Source organism: Numida meleagris, chromosome 13 (genome assembly GCF_002078875.1).
Source record: "Numida meleagris isolate 19003 breed g44 Domestic line chromosome 13, NumMel1.0, whole genome shotgun sequence".
Classification (NCBI taxonomy): domain Eukaryota; kingdom Metazoa; phylum Chordata; class Aves; order Galliformes; family Numididae; genus Numida; species Numida meleagris.
Window position 1 is genome coordinate 9258256 of NC_034421.1, and position 16654 is coordinate 9274909.

The 16654-nt window shown below is 41.9% G+C and overlaps 1 long non-coding RNA gene across 1 annotated transcript; it reads right to left on the minus strand.

Annotated features, from left to right (window-relative positions):
• LOC110405699 lies at positions 7-11745 on the minus strand. Its single transcript, XR_002443074.1, has 3 exons — positions 9040-11745; positions 2253-2342; positions 7-389 (listed from the first exon to the last, which is right to left on the minus strand). It is a non-coding gene; the product is annotated as an uncharacterized LOC110405699 (long non-coding RNA).

Genomic DNA, 16654 nt, shown 5'->3' on the forward strand with positions numbered 1-16654 from the left:
CAACTCAGGGCCCCTAATTTAGTGGACAGTTAAACTAAGACCCAACTCAGGGCCCCTAACTCCCTAATTCAAGAGTGTAATAGGCAGGAGAGACTAAGAGGTCCCTTTTAAAAGATTTTCCTTAGAGAAACTGTTACATGAAGGGCAGAAGTACTGCCAAGCTACACGAGTAATGGATTTGTTTTCCAAAACCAGAAAATCCGTTCCTTTCAGTAAAAAGCAAAGTTACATAGCACTGTGTGCAAAGTTCCTACCAAAGAGCTGGCTCAGCATGGAGACGTGTTCTGAGCTGCAGGAGAAACATCTGATGTCTCAACAGGCAGTGTTTTCTGGAGGTGATCCCACAGCAATCACACTGCATTTAATGGCAGTGGAGGAAGCTCATCACGCTGTTGGAAAAGGCACTGAGTTGGTGGCCAGCAGGCTGTAAATAACACTGGATTAAATTTGATTGCATATTCTGAGGGCATGCAGGATGAGACAGAGTTCTGGTTTGTGTGGGTTTGAAAGGAGTCAATCTGCCTGCTGCTGCAACATGTGCTTTCTAAAGAAGTAGTCTTCAGGGATGTTACTCCTCACGCTGACATGCACATGAGAGGTGCTGGTTCAGTGTGAGTAAGAAAAAGGTCAGACTATGCATAGATAAGACAGTCCACAATGCAGGAGCCAGGTCTCTGATGTTTTACAGTCTCTCATCCTACCTGAAAGAGTTTTAAAGAGCTCTGTCCTAGTCCACTGATTAATGTCTACAGAAAAGCCTCTTTCCTACCACTGAGAAGTCCCTAACAAGACTTCTAGCACAGACAAGGAACAGTCAAACTTCACCTTTAAGAGATCCACCCAAGCTGATGCTTATTTTCTTACATTGCACACAAAACTATATGAGACAATCACAGGACTATAACATTCAGTAGCTTTCTGGTGTTTGTTTTGTACCACATAAAGGTGCAAAGCGGACGTGCTGACACACTGCTCCGTGAAGCCTGGAAAAACATCCTCATCCTTTGGGGTTTTTTTAGGCTATCTCATCATCACTGAACATAAATTAATGACTTTAATGGATGAATGGTTGGAATTAATGGGTTGAAAATCAGAGATATTTGTCTCCCTAACTTGGACTCCTGCTGCATGTAATTTATTCTTTTGGTCTGACTGGTTTGACACACGGATGCTAAAGTATGTTTCATCAGCCATTTCAAAAGACGTGGAGACAGGCAGGTCATCTGCTGAAACAGGAAGACTCCAGCTGCGGCCTGCCAAACTGTAGTTAGCAGGTAGCTCTGATTAAGAGGCACTTCAGAGATGACATGGACAAGGCAATGAGAGCCTTCATTCATCAGATGTCATCAAAACAGTGCTAATAGCAACAGCCACAGTCCAGGCTCTCCCATAGTGATGTCCTGCCAAAACTGTATGGAAGTCACTCCACGGTAAAAATGAGCTAACTTTTGTGGCAAGTGCTATCAAGAAAAGCCTTAGTAAGGTGCCCTCCTGTGCTCTTTTTGGAGAATCTAGTATAAGTGCCATACATGTGTGTTTATGTTTAGTGGAGTTAGTGGAGGATTGCACCTTCTGTATGGCAAAGAGAAAAAGAGCATTTGGCTTAGGCACCTCTGCAGAGAGGGTAGAAGCCTCAGCTCATACAGCCAGCCTTAATGAGAAATTATTTCATTGCTCTCGCCATCATGCAGACTTAACCAGTTCCTGTCATCACAAATTGCCTATGGGGGATGAAAACAGTGCAAAGTTCTCCAGCTTAGCTGACTCATTTCAGTTACAAAGAATTCTTAGAGGAAATGTTTAGAGTGCTCCAGTCATGTTCTGCAGAAGTGGGTGTCACCTCCTTGTGCCTTTCCATGCTATAAATTCACTGGTCAGTAACTGAAACAAATCCACATTCTGTGGAAAAGGATCCTGACATGGTTAAAGAGCAAAGAAGAAATTAATCGTAATTGTACTATTATCAAGTACTACTTGCTGCCTTAGAAATAACCTGTAAAGCTGGCTTCCAGATGGGCTTATTTAAATTATTGCATTAACATAAAAATAACTCTTTTTAAAACAGGAAATATGACTGGCATCCAACGTTAGGTATTAGTGCTGACTGAAGGGAAGCCAGTACCAGGGAGACTTCAGTGGTTCAGACCTTTTGACTTACTGCACTTCATGAAAATATTGGACCTTCAGGAGAAGCTTAACAAGACTGGAGAGCCCATCACCACTGGAGGTGAATACAGATCACAGTGTCCTACCTTGACAGCTGCAGGCCTTCTGTAAATACTCTGCCATTACCGCCACCAGCATCCGGCTTATCCATTGAGAGTGAGAACATAATTGTCTTCCTAAAGAAAAGCAACCAGAAGAGTGGCATTTTATTTCCAGAATCTTCAAATCTGATATGGCAAATACTAGAAAAATACATAGAGGCCAGTGAGGCTGAGAAGTTACAGCCAGTATGGAGCATACACTGGCATGACTCCAATATCCAAGGCCTGCTCAAAGGGTCATGAAATAACTTTTTTGTGCCTGTAGGGAGACGTAAGACTTTGGAAAACTATCCAGTTTTCAAGCAGACCAGGGTTTTCTTGGGTCCAATCAAAGAGACCATCTTCTCCAACAAGCATTATTATGTTTAAACCAAAGGCATTAGAGCTATACCACTGGTCATATGAACTTAAATTAATAAAAGGTTAGAACAAGATTAAAAGCCACTCAGTTTTAATATAATGACTCAAGAATTTTAAACCAATCTCACACTCAGCATGCACCTACGTACATTCAGGAAAGATCTTTTGGAAGTTAAAGATTAACCTCAAGCTCTTTGAAGAGGAAAGGTTGAAATGAGCTTCCAGGGGTTCATGGATTGCCATGAGTGGAAAAAGCTCACATCTCTTTTGCTGTGTGAGGATTTTGCAGAGTCTTCAGGAGACAGCCATTAAGCAGATACCAGGACTGGGGGCAGCTGTGGCTCACACAGCCAAGCAGAGCAGTCAGCTGGTGTATTACCTGATTTTTAGTCACTGAAAATGTGTAGAAAAAGCAAATATCCCTCACTGTTTGTGTTTTAGCTAATATTTTGTAGCTGTATCCCCATCTTGGAGTATCAAATGAAACTATTTCTTTTTTTAATCATGGAATTGTTATCTAAGTCACAAAACACGGTGACTTTCCTTAAATAACCAAATTTTGCTCTGAGATCAGAGCATCTCCATGCAGCATGTCTGCACTGGTTTCCTATGAAGCTAAAGGCAGCTCTTCATATAGCAGCCCTCTAAACTAAACAACAAACCTGGAACTTGAATTTCAAAGACAGTGAAAAATCAGAAGATGATTCTTCAGGGATTCAAACATATTGAAGCCAGTAATTTAGCAAGCTTTCAGCCTGTCATGAAAAGCAGCAATAGATGATGAAGGCAAAATCAGGATGCCCTATTTTCAAAACCTGAGGAGCCCACAAAACCACACTTGCAGTAGCGAATTCTGTAGCAAAATCCAGCAGTGCTTGTTTACTCCACATAGAAACTGTCAACACTTTAGGAGCCAAATAAGGGACATCAGCTCATGTAAATGGTATCTGTTTCATAGAAATGTCACATAGCATAAAGTGACTGCAGAGCAGGCATGAAAATGTGTGCGTGTTTTTGCTTGCACCTTTGGAGTTTTGATGTTTCGAACATCAAGCATTTATATTCAGATAATTAAAAATATTGTTGAGGAACATTTGAAGAACTGTAGCTCTGCTACAATTTGAGTTGGTATGAACTTCAGGCAGTATACACTTCAGAAAAGCACAGCACATAGCTTTTGATTTGCAAGGCAAAGTTCATCAGAGTATGCAGGCTTTGTTACTCGTTACAGGCTCATTTACAAGAAATGCTCAGGGTGAAAGTGAAAGGTGCAGAGTGGTTTCCTTTTCATGTCCACATATCTCTGTATTCCAGATACACTTCTATCTTGATTCTTTTGAAACACAGTAAAGCAATTATGAGCAAACAATCCTCACGTGTAGATTAGATATTTTCATTTTCATTGTTTACATAGATTCTAGGGCAGAGGGAGGATTGTGTTCTGCTATTTGAAGCTATGTTTTGACAGAGACCCTCCTTTATTTGCATTCTGGTACCTCTGACTCTCCCTGCGCTGGGAATTCTGGAGTTCTGGTCCACTCCAGGCCATGAGGACCCCAGCAGCCACCAGTGGAACTAAGGAGGCAGAAGTGCAGTCAGTAGGGCTTTCACACTGTTAATTGATGCCATCCCTTTTACACTCACTTCTGTCATGTCAAATAATTGGGTGAACATCTCCTCTGGGTGGCAAAAAAACGTTCTGGGTGGCAAAAAATGTTCTTCAGGCCCTCTTTTTTTTTTTTTCCTCCACTGTTAACTATGGGGGAAACCATTTGGTTAACTAGGGTTAACCATACTGATTAAAGGAATTCATATTTCAGGGCAGACATTTTTTAAATGCGAGTGGGCTGGCCCCAATCCCTTCCCAGTTCCACTGCTCCGCCTTTCCTGGTAAAATTATGTATTTGTGTATATGGATTAGACTCAACATATATAATGTATATAGAGGTCATAAAAAACAACGGTTGTCTCAGCCTTCATTGGTCTTAAGTAACTTGCAGAATCAAGGCTAGGAAGAAAAGTCCTTATTAAGAAAGTCCCTAAAGTTCACACTCAAAGGAGTGAGCATTTAAATAGTGGCACATTTTACTCACAGGTGGCAGTATTCACTGAATGCCCTTTTAGCTTGTGGCTGCTTTCTCTTCTGTTTCTTAGAAGTGTCATTGTACTACCCTGCATTCTTGCTGGACACATCAGCTGGGGAAAACAAATTCCAACCAAAGGAAATGGAACTGAAAGTAATTAGAGCATCTTTTTAATTCATCCTGTAAAATTAATTTGTAAAACAGATAGATTTATTTCTTTCTAAAGGCTGCATTTCCCAGCTTAAAACTATAGCCCTTGCTCCACCAGAGCTTCTGAAATCTCCACCACACAGCTGCTGCGTGTTACTCACTGATAATATTTGTAAAGACTTGCAAAGTCAGGAGAGAGGTAGTGCTGTGTTGTCCTTAGAATATGGGGAAAGTTTAAGTTTCTGTTTTTGAATTCAAAGGAATTTGCATGTTTTGCAAGTTGCAGTTTACATTATCTTGAAATTGAAATCTATGATCTGTAATCATGCATTAAGCTGTGTGAAATTCCTGGTATGTGAGTGGGAGAAGATTTATTGTTGCTTTGTTGTTTCATTAGGTAAAGCAACAGACGCTTTAGGAGAAATGCTTTAATCTTCCCCAGTAGCCATCTCTCATGCAAGCATGTACTAAAGAACAAGTTTCCATCATGGCTTTCATTCATTGCGTTTCATTCACACCGTTATATTATCTACAAGTGTCTGATTATACAGCACCTCAGCTTAATAGCTCAAAAGTCGTATCTTCTTGTTGTAGTTCTGTATAAGTAAGCAGGCTGTGCATTTCAGAAGGTGAGAAAGGGAAGGGACAGGTTCCATCCAGGCGAGCCCTGGTTGTCCATCCTGCTCTGGTAGAAGGGAGCTGCCTCTTCCACTTCCCAGCTTTTACCAAGTACTACCAAGTGCTATAGCTTAAACTGACACAGTTTGGCCTCTGTGGAATCAGGTTAGCTGTGATCATGGAAATATAAGGTTTCTGTGAAGGTAAGATGAGACATCTATAATGGAATTGCAAACTGAGAAAGCTCTGAACTTTGTCTAAGATTGGCCAGATGCCTCAGGACGAAGGAGAGCTTCCCCCCCCCCAGTCATTATAGAGCAATCTCTGATTATGGAATACTTGGGAATGAAGAACTTCTTGCTGCTGCTTTTTTTTTTTTTCCCTTTTTTTTTCTTCCCTCATTGCTCATAGACCCTGCAATAATACTGTCTTTTTCACTCTGCTGCAGTTAGCAAGAAACAGACGACTTAAAACCTGGGAGGCAATGCAGCTGCATATTTCAGCAGACAGGAAATACTGCATACTCACAAAACGTTGCAAACACGTAACTAGGACTAATTCTACTTAAGCAGCTGCCTTGGTCCTGAGAAGATGCTAGACAAATTCTAAGCACAAATTTCGTTTTCTAACTTCCCCAGAACTTCTTTCTGGGCCAAACCTGTTGTTAATGTTAGCATTTATTGGCTGTTCTTGCTAAGATTGAATAGTCATTTAAACTCACTAGGATGCAAGCTGTACTTACAGTATACTCCAGGAAACTTTAGCTCACATTTTCTTCTGAAATACAATTACATACAAAGTATTTTTAACGTAAGACACAAATGCATTATGTTTCACTTTGCTTTACTACAATTTGATCCTTATGGGACAATTGTCACTATTTTAGCAAACTGAAAAAAAATCTCACCCTTTCAGTGACTTCATTAGAGACATTTTCTTTCAATGATCTTTTAAATCCACCAGTTCTATCCAGTAGTTCACCAGTGAGATCACTTGAGAATTCACGCTTAGATCCCTTCCTGGCACAGAGGGACTCAAGCACATGCTTGTCACGCTCCTTTTGAAGAGATGACCTTGCCACAAGCCTATACAAGCAAGCACTCTATGGTCTTGTGAACTCACTTTTGTGCACAAAAAGGCATTCAAGAGCCACTGAGCTACAGACAGAAAGAATGGGACTTTCCTTTAAGCCTGCAGGCTGAGGCATTGATTTGAGAGAGGTGAGGCACTGAATCCTGGCTCAACTTCAAATACCACTTATGTACTTCATCTAATAACTGCTTAAAGAACAATATGTAACAGCACTCAGAGGAGACACCAGAAATTCAGCATTTCCCACTCATAGGTGAGTGCTCAAGCTGTTAAGCTCCGAGTCTCCCTTGGCTAACAAAGATTCCTCCTCCCCTTTCAATGAGAAGAGAGCTCTGCTTAGCAGTTAGGACACCTTCCAGAAAGGCCAGGAACCAAAGTTTGACCGTCATCGTGCTAAGCAAGGACAGAAATCTCAGTTTTCTATATACTGATCTCCTACCCAGCAACATTCTTTCAGCTTGTTTGATTTTTTCAAGGTTGCCATTCTTCAGAGACCTGATTTTGAAGAGCAGAACTCTCTAAACCTTTGATTAAGGTGCATGAGCTCAAGTGGGAGAAAAGTTTCAGATCTCTGTAGGCATAGTTCCTTACTGGCTGTGTGCAAGGCATGCCGGCTACTTTGGATCTGCTTTCAGAGAAACTCAACTCTCCGTGTGCGCTGCAGAGGAGCACGATACTGGTCCAGTGCCTTATCTCAGGAGCTTCACAATTTTACGCTTAATGTTGTGGCACACCTCTTTTTTTGGCTTTTAGCCTAATCAATTAATATAAGGTCACCAGCCAGTCTGTTTTAGAACAGGGCTTAAATCCATGTCTTTTTAGTTCTAACTTAGTGCTCAAGTGACTAGATTGTCTTTCCTTGCTGGGCCTGTTTCCCAGTCTGTAATTAAAAAGATGGTCCCCGCAAGAGGCTTTGTCATACACAAATGAAAAGCATGGTTTAAACAGCGGTTAGTATTGTTTTTCACCTAGCGAACTTCCTTTGTCACACTTCAGAGACAAGCAAGCAGGTCTTCAAAGTTTGAATTGCCCTGGAAAAACACATCTACTTCTTGGATTCATATTTTTTTATTTCCTGCTTAGGCATACTATGCAAGTACACTCTGATTGCATGCAGTGAGATCATTGGCAAAAGATGTAAATAATGCATAAGAGAAATAGTGGGAGTGAAGAAAGTGGACACTGTTGAGGAGAATTTAGATGATAAAAGAGCGAGATGACAGACTGACTGCATACTCATTCAGATGTTGGGATTTGAACATATTTGCAGTGACCACCCCGACTTTTATCTGAATCTCAACCTGTGAGATAATGATAGGTAACAGAAAGACAGTAATGATCTTCTGAACTCAGCCTGTAACTATTTTATCAATAATGAACTGTAATGCTTTTACTAGAGGTCTTCAGCATGCAGGGATGAAAACATGATGCACATCCAGCAGAGGGGGCTTGGCAGCAAGTTTTTTTGAATACAAATCCAAGTGATTTCTTTGGAAATTGAGTGATATTATAACTAAACTGACTTTTATAGGAACTTGCATAGTACTAAAGATAAAAGCAGAACTTCCTGTGAACAAGGGACACAAACATAAAGAGACGGAACAAAATTGAGTGTCTTTCTGGTTAACTTTGTTTCCCTTTCTTTTCATCGTGGCTTTCCTATTTCACCAGAAAGCCCTCTCAGTTACAACTGACAGGCACAGTGCACAAGAGAAAAAGGTTTTTCGCCTAATTCCTTTGAAAATCTGAGTCCAAGTTCCTATTAAATCCGTCCCCGCAAACTACTTCAATATATGTACAAGAGAAAAAGAGAGGTAGACGTTGAGGGAAGCTCAAGATGGAAAGTTTTCTAAGCTATCATAGAACTGTGTGTTTGAAGGCATGGCATGTCGTCCAGGGGTTCAGCACACTGCAGCACTGTTACCTAATTATTTTAGACCACATTGTATTTTAAAATGGCAATCTCAAAATATGGGGGGGTCCAGAAGAGTGCATGTAATTCAAGGTCATGGTGTAAGGAAGCCCATTCCAAGTTAAAGCTTAATGTCAAGTTGCACACAGTATTAAGAAAAAGAATGCCACAAATTAAAAATGGGCTGGCTAGTCCTCTGGCAGAATTCCTATTTTTCATGGTTAATTGCCCCCAAACCTGTTTCTTTGCTCCATTTCCATTCACCCAGAAGAAAAGTGCAGGCAGGTGCATGCTTGAATACTTGGGAATTTTACTAACTTTATTATTTGTTATGAAGAGAGTGAGCACTTGAACGGCATTGCTCAGCGCTGCCCAAAATCTGATTCCTTTATCTCTAGTGGGAACTAGCCGCCATTTTTAATGACTCTGGCAATGGCATTTATTTTCGCCTCTGCGGCTCCAGATTCTAGTAAAGGAAATATTGACAATGATGTTGCCCTAAAGTAACCTGAGGCGAAATTCATCCCAGAGGTAGCAGAAGGTGCAAGTGACTCACCGCGGCTGATAAGGGTGCAGTGCTCTCCCTCGCCGACATGAGTACGGGCCGTCCCGAGCACAGGCAGCAGCAGTCATTGCATCCTGCATGACGCAGGTGGGTGCAGCGCTCTGCAGCAGCCCAGGCTCTGCCTACTCACCCCACTCCGGTCATTCTGGTAAGCTCTTCTCAGAAAGCAGGATCTCAGCAGCCGCTCTGTGTTTGTGGGGTACTGGGGCTGCTACCCACGTGGGCCAGATATTTTCCTTAAGTACTAATATACTTAAAAAAGGAGTGTGTGGGGGAAAAGGAGAAGTAGAATTCTAGTCACTCGGTGAAATAAAATTCAGAAATTAAAATTTGTGTGGAAGTGGATGTACTGTGCTCACAGTCTGTATCGCCGTATTTCTGGCAGAAGAGTGCTGAGCTATGAGGGCTACGGCAGTCCCCTGGGAGGAAGGTGGATGTGGCAGGCCAGTGTGTATCCTCAGGCCCCCAGCCAGGAGCTAGGCACTCCCAGTGCTGCCCTCGCCTTTTGGCTGGCTCCCAGTCAGTACCCCAGGCCAGACACCCGCTGCATGCCTCACCTCTGCCCTCTGCTCCTTCTTGCTGCCAGCTCCTTGGGTATCCCCTCCTCAGCGGCTCTAGGTGAAAACCCTGGCTCTTGGTTTTCAGATTGGAGCATTTCAAAACACACCAAATCCTTCACAAGTTGCAGCTGTGAGAGCAGCAGCAGGTTACTTGTCTGGGGAACAGCAACTCTGTGGTGGCTTTCATCAAGCAGAATGAACCGCATAGCACTGCTGTGTGCGGTAGTGGAGGGGATTGAGGAAAAGAGGATAAAAGTGGGTAAAGTGGGTAGTTATGGGAATTTGCAAGAAAAAATGAATCCACTTTGATGTTAATGACCTGAGTCAAAGTACAAGGAGCCTGCACTTCCCAGAAAGGAAGTTCAGTAACGGAACCACAGATATGCTTCAGATGCTAAACGGAAACCTGGAGAAGGTAGAAAATTCTCAGAATAAAAAACAAAACTGTCTGAAGTATACGTTACTGGAGACAGAGAAAGAAAGTAAAAGACAGAGCATCTTGAAAGTAAAAGAAGTATTAAACAGTAAAAGAGTAACAGAAAATTCAGGAAGCTGGAAGGCAGAGAAAAGCAGAGCGAAGTACATTTTTAAACCTGGGACACAGGGATTTGTTCATGCAGAGAAAGCTCAGATGGGGACAGAGTTCCAGCAGTATTGTGGAAGAGGCCAGTACAGAATTAGCTGAGACTAACACAGGAAGAACAGAAAAAAAGAGAGAGAATTAGGAATAAGAATGTGAACTGGAGGAGATGAGACAGGCTAGAAATGTGAGAAGAAAGAAAGAAGCAAGAGAACAAATACTGCGTGGGATAAGGAGGGGAAAAGGACAGAACGGCCCATTCTAGCTTAGCTGATGGGAACTGCACATCTCCCAGGTCTGCTTTATTAATTGCCAATGCTAACTGTAAAGCTTTGTGGGTACAGAAAACTGTAAAGCTTTGTGGGTACAGAACCTTTTGCATACAGAGGCAACCATCTGTGCAGGTTCAAAATGGACTAGAGGAAGTGTTATCTTAAATGACAGAGCATCAAAGCTATGAATCCAGAGGAGTGAGGAGATGACATCTGACAGCTTCAAATATTCTTGGGCAGATGAGACCCTAGATGCTGCTGACCTAGAAACTACTCAACATTGCTCTTGCTGTTATTTTGCCGAGGGCATGGCTTCTTCCAGCTTGGATCATCTTTCCAAAGATGCTAACTCTTGGAAGGAACAGTAGGTACACTAGAAAAATGCATTATAACCAAACACTTACTCATCTTCCATCCATTCAGCATATTCACACTCACACTCTTTAAAATAAAAAGAACAGTCATTCTTCAGTCTCCTTGCACATAAAAGAAGAGCAGTGAAAACTTCACTTTCAGGCCATCAAGAGATGCAGGTAAGAGCCCATTTAAAGTGTATTAATGGAAATCCCAGGAACTTTCACATAAAGATCTAACAAGAATCCAAGCAGACAGGTTGTTTTACAGGCATGGGTCACTGACATTTTCACAAGAAGATCGAGCAGTCTTGCTCTTCTACAACAAGATCATTACTTTAAGACAACAAAAATATTGGGCCACGTTGTCAGGTTTTTTCCTCCAGGGATGAATGGAGCCCCTCTTGATATGGTGCAAAAAGAGAAGTAGAAATACCCAACTAGAAAGAGTGTCTGTGCCGAGTTCCCAGTGACTGCAATGGCTGAGTCACAGTGGGTTCTTGGACATGCAGGGGAGTTTTGGCAGGAAACCGCCTACCACTGTATTTACAGCTCTGCTTCAGCTATGCCATTCGACTCAGCTCAGTACATGATTTTTATCACTCTGGATGCTGGGGACGCTCTTGCACGGAGACGCTTTCCAAAAGGCCACATGTGTTCAGTGTTGGATTTTGATGAGGTTTCCACATATTCACTTCAAATGGAAGAAGTACTTCCCCTTCCATCCTTTTACCCTCAGTATAAAGTAACTTTTCCCCATTCACTCCGATTTCTTTGAATCATACCCGGCCTGCATGCATGTTTTCCATTGCTGAACTCTGTCATGTTGTCATAGTATATGCCTTATCAGCACAGGCACCTACAGTAGTGCATCAAGCACATGGAATCAAGAGTCCTGCCCTACCAAAGAGCAAACTGTCTTCCTCTGGCAATTAAAGTAATAGAACAATGAGAAGCTTGTATCAAAAAAAAAACATGCTGCAACTCTAGCAAAGCTGCTTTTTATACCTCCCTTCTTTGTGAAGTATAGACTTATCTATAGAAAGCTGTGTTAAAAAAACAGTAATTGCAAATTCCAGCACTTGAATGTTACAAGGGGCCTTCCTTGTCTTTTCCTGCAAATTCTGCCCTAGTTTTGTGAAAGAGTTAAGATCACATATTTCACCAGCACCCCTACATCACTCAGCGCACAGATATGTGAGTGGGCAGATTTCAGGTTGCATGTGCAAATGTAAATCTGATATTGTCCAATTTTTCAGTTTTAGACTTTGTAACCACATAGTTACACATCCATCAGTGGAGCATTTGTGCCTGGGTGCAGGACAGGAGGCAGGTCGTAGTGTGTGCAGTACTGAAGTACAAACTACTAATTAAGAGAACACTAATTGCTCTCAGGAACAGTGATGGGGTGTCTGTGCAGGTGTGGAGGACCTGCCTACATTCATGGAGGGCTCCCTGGTGGAGCACACTCAGCCTTCCGAGCAGCATTCCCAAATCTGCTGCTTTTCCACAAGCCCTGGAAAATGGAACCAGGAATATGTATACTGACAAGAAAATACTTCAGCTGGACCTAGTCTACAGAAAAGTTAATGCAAATTAAAACCAGCCACAGGACTGCTGGGGAGCTGCCAGCTCCACTCTTGGTGTTGCAAAATTAAGGAGAGTGAAGTGAGAGGGAAGTCTCTTTGGGCTGTTCCTCAGTAGCCAGCAGAAGCAGTCAGTCCCGTCCAGCAGTGTGTGGGTCTCTGCTACAAAGCAGCAGTTGCCTTAGCAGTCTGTGTTGACAGCTTTGGACACTTGAGCACTTCTTATGGAGCACAACGTGCTGCTTGTAGCTCACGTTTTAGAAACAGAATCAGCTGTAGTCCTGCCTTCAAGTACACACTCGAGAGATCATCATACACAGAGCAGAGAAAGGATGCTGAATGAATCACAAGAGACTACTTGCTGGCCAAAAATGTGCAGGCTGTACCATTCTTGGTATTTTAGGCAGCAGGTCTGTCACACAAAGAGGATTCATTATGATCTGACTAAAGTGAATGAGTGCTGTGCTGTAAAAACCAATGGGTTTACGTCCCTGGTCTGAAGGCAGTATTAGTATTTCCACTCCCTCCAAATCGCTCTCCTCCTACCTGTCTACCATGACCAAAACCACATCTTGGCACAAGATTAGCAGAAAATAACCACACTCTGACCTGCCTGCCACCCGCTAGTGGAAACTGGGAATTCGTGGGAATTGAGGGAACTGGAGGCAGTTCACGAGTTACACTCTTGGTACCGCAATTTATCTTCAAGTTGATATTTTAGAGTTTCATATATGTTGTTCAGTTTCCCTGAAATTAACCTTTACGGAAAAGAAAAAAGAGAGAAAAACCCACAGTCTTTCAGGGGGATCAGAAACCAATTTCAGGAAGCACTATCAACTTTGATGGTAAATGCAGCCACTGAAAGTAGATGCATTCTTCTGAGTGTGTGTGTGTGTGCTGGATTAATATTTTTGTTGAGTTTCATACAGAAACAGAGAAGGAAAACTGCAGAATGCTAGGTAACACACTGCTGGAATACCACAATGCTATGTACTGCAGACTTACCAGGAGTGAGTCACTTTCAGTGTGGTCCATGAGGAAGCAAGAAGCTTGAACCAGACAAGATGCTTTTTCCAGGCCTGACACCTGGGACCCTTTCTTGGCAACAGTCGATGGCTGTGGGGTGTGAAACAGGACAGTAAGAAAATAAGGGGAAAATATGTGAGAACAAAGAGTCAGGATGAAGGCAGGAAACTGGAGGGAGCTGGGTGGCATCCTTTCAGCTAATTCAACATTTGTGTTTGGAAGTGAGCTTCAAATGTCTTTGTTTGTCGTCTCCTCAAAAATAAGCTATTTTTAGTGTTGAAGTGGCCTGGAGCATACTGCTCTGGTCTGGATGCAAGTCTGCTTTTCCATTTTGCTAAGAACATCTGCTTGGTGATCCTCACCACACTGCCACCTGCAGCACTTCGGACACTGAGGTCAAGCATGACATGAAGACACGGCTGTTTGGCCAGGGAATGGTCCCAAGGCACTTGCATCCTATTCCTCCTAAGGAACCAGAATGCACTGCAGAACAAAATCTTTTATCTTCCTGGATGAAGGAAAATATTCTTGAGAAACATCTTAGGATCACAGACCTTCTACTTTTGTTACTCAGTTTATATACTACTTTAACTGGACATTTTCTGAAGGGCTTCGATGAAACTCCTGACAAGCCTTTAGCAAAGAAATCTAATCTCATGAAATATTTCCTCCTGTCCAAAAGTGGACTACATTTTTGATGTATCCTGAAATTCTGTGTCTCTGGGAGGCCTCTGAAGCCAAGAAATACCATAACAATGTGCAGGATCTCACCTGCAAGTGCTCCACCTCTGCTATGTGGAAGTCATGGCGTTGTATGAGCATTAGAAAGAGCTCTCCCTGCCTGACTGGGAAATCCATATTCCCCGTTAGGATTTTAACCTTTCCCCATAGACACAAGGAGAGAGGATGTTAACCCACTTATATGGGAAATCATTAGAAAGAGCACAGGATTTAAATCACATTCATCCGTTGATTGGGATTTCTTGGTATTATTGTACTAGGTGCTTAATTGCATCCGTTTGCCTATAAAAATTCTCAAGGGAAACAGCCCCATTACTTCACATTTGAAGAATTGTATCAGGGATACACGGATCATTCTGTATGGAAGCAATGCTAGAAAGTCACGTACAATATTTTTGGCACCACTGCAGAAACTGAGAGGTTACTTAACTCAGGCCATGCTCAGAATCAAGATATGAGACAGAGTAACAACAGGACAGCTGGAGCAAAGAACTAAAGAGAGGGACAAATCTAAACTGTCCGCATACAAGAATAGTCCCAGCCACCTTAGCAAAAGGTTTTTCTTTAAGTCAAGTTGTCTTAGAATGACTTGTGGGCTGAGGTCATCACGTGTTACTGCTGGCACGGTTAATAAGTTTCTGAAGGTCACCTTGGCAAACTCAATTTGATTTATGTGATTAAGCCTAATGCTTTCTCTAGACTCATTATCAGAAATTTTGCCAGTATTTTGACATTATTATGAACTGAAATAGATTTGCAATTGAAATACAGCATAGCATTTCTTTCCAGTTTAAGACAGCTGGTAACAGGACTTCTCACAGAGTCAGAGGACAAACTTGCCCTTCCAAGTGAGTCACCATGGACGTCAAACCTCCCGACAACAGCAACTGAGCGAGATGTCTACAGAGCTCCTAGAGGAAGCCCTCCAAGCTGGCTTCTCTTCCACTTCCATATTCTCAATTGCCTAATTTACCGAGAGGGGACATCAAGGCCTGCATGCTATGTTACAGTAATTTTGCATAACATAATAGTTTTTTCTTAATTAATCCATGAGTGTTTGTGGTGAGGGCTGCATCTAACTAGCATAGATGTTTCTAAAGTTAGAGAATGCTTCATTAATTTATTTGGATGAATTTTTTCATTTACAACCTTAATTATAGATGCCAAAAGTTCTACATTTAAAGGGGTTTTATATCAGAAATTGCCAGCTGATTCTCAAGAAATTCCTAGAAATTCTGCTGGAGTTGGAATGTGATGGAGCTAATCTATTCAGAACACAGCTTGTTGAGTCCACAAGTAAAACTGGCCAAGGTTTGCAGTAAGTCAGACTGGAGAAGGAGGATGTCTGGAGAAACAAATCCAATTCTTTTTTTGGTTTTGTGTTTGTTTGTCTTCTCGGCAAATGTGGAATTAATACTGAAGTCAATTGTTAAGCCATCTATCAGGATCTATCCTTTTTCCAGGAGGGGCAAGAGGAACAGAAATCTGGCTCATTTCTCTGTAAATATATTGAGAATTGAAAAAATAAAAGTCGTATGACCTATTTCTTGCCCAGATCTTTGCAGACATAAGTTATGTAACTAGCCAAGGCCTTAAGACAATAATGAAACAATGCAGCATCTATCTGTGAAGTAGAACAAGATGCATGTTCACTAGTTCCTATTTACTGCATATGTGAGCTTTTACATACTGCAGAATCCTGAGTCCTTAATATTTCATCATCATATGAGATTGAGTAGTTTATTATCTTGAGATTAGACTGGGACTGTAAAAAGATCAGTTGATTAAAAGAGCAATCACAGCAGGAATATGCAGGCCAGCATATCATGCACTAGGAAAGGCCACAAAAGTCATTTTTTCATGGCGGAATATTAATGGTGATTTATTCAGATCAAGCCTTGATGATTTCAAGAGTTAAAAATCCAACCAGGTCATCTGAAAAGGTCTCAGTGCATTGTGAAAGAAATAGAACTGTCCACCTGGATCCGGATGAGAAACTGCAAGAGTCTGATGTACAGTGCCATCACCTTCTGACTTTTCAGCTTCCTATGTGCTACTTCGCGGACCTCTAACAACACTCTGTCTGTCTTTGTTCACTTTCAAAACCAGCCCACTTTTTTTCCTTGTAATTTGGATTGCTGAATCTCTCTATATTCAAGGAAATAAAACTGAGGTTTGGATCCATTTGACAATACTAACGATGAATTTTATTCTGTTTCTGAGGACTGAATACCAAAGGTGAGGGAACATTTGAGTAATTTGCTCCACCTCAGCCCAACCATAAAAATCTTCTCATGTTGGTTATGCCTATGAATGGAATGCATCAGACACTGATGCTGCAGCCTCTGAATTGCTTCAGCAGAATTTCATCATTTGTGTGTGGTTTGAATAGATGGAATCGTGGGAGCACCAGAAAGGGCATCAATGTTCATCTGCCATAGCAAATGCAAATTTGTCATCACGTAAACCATGCAGGACACAGTCTAAC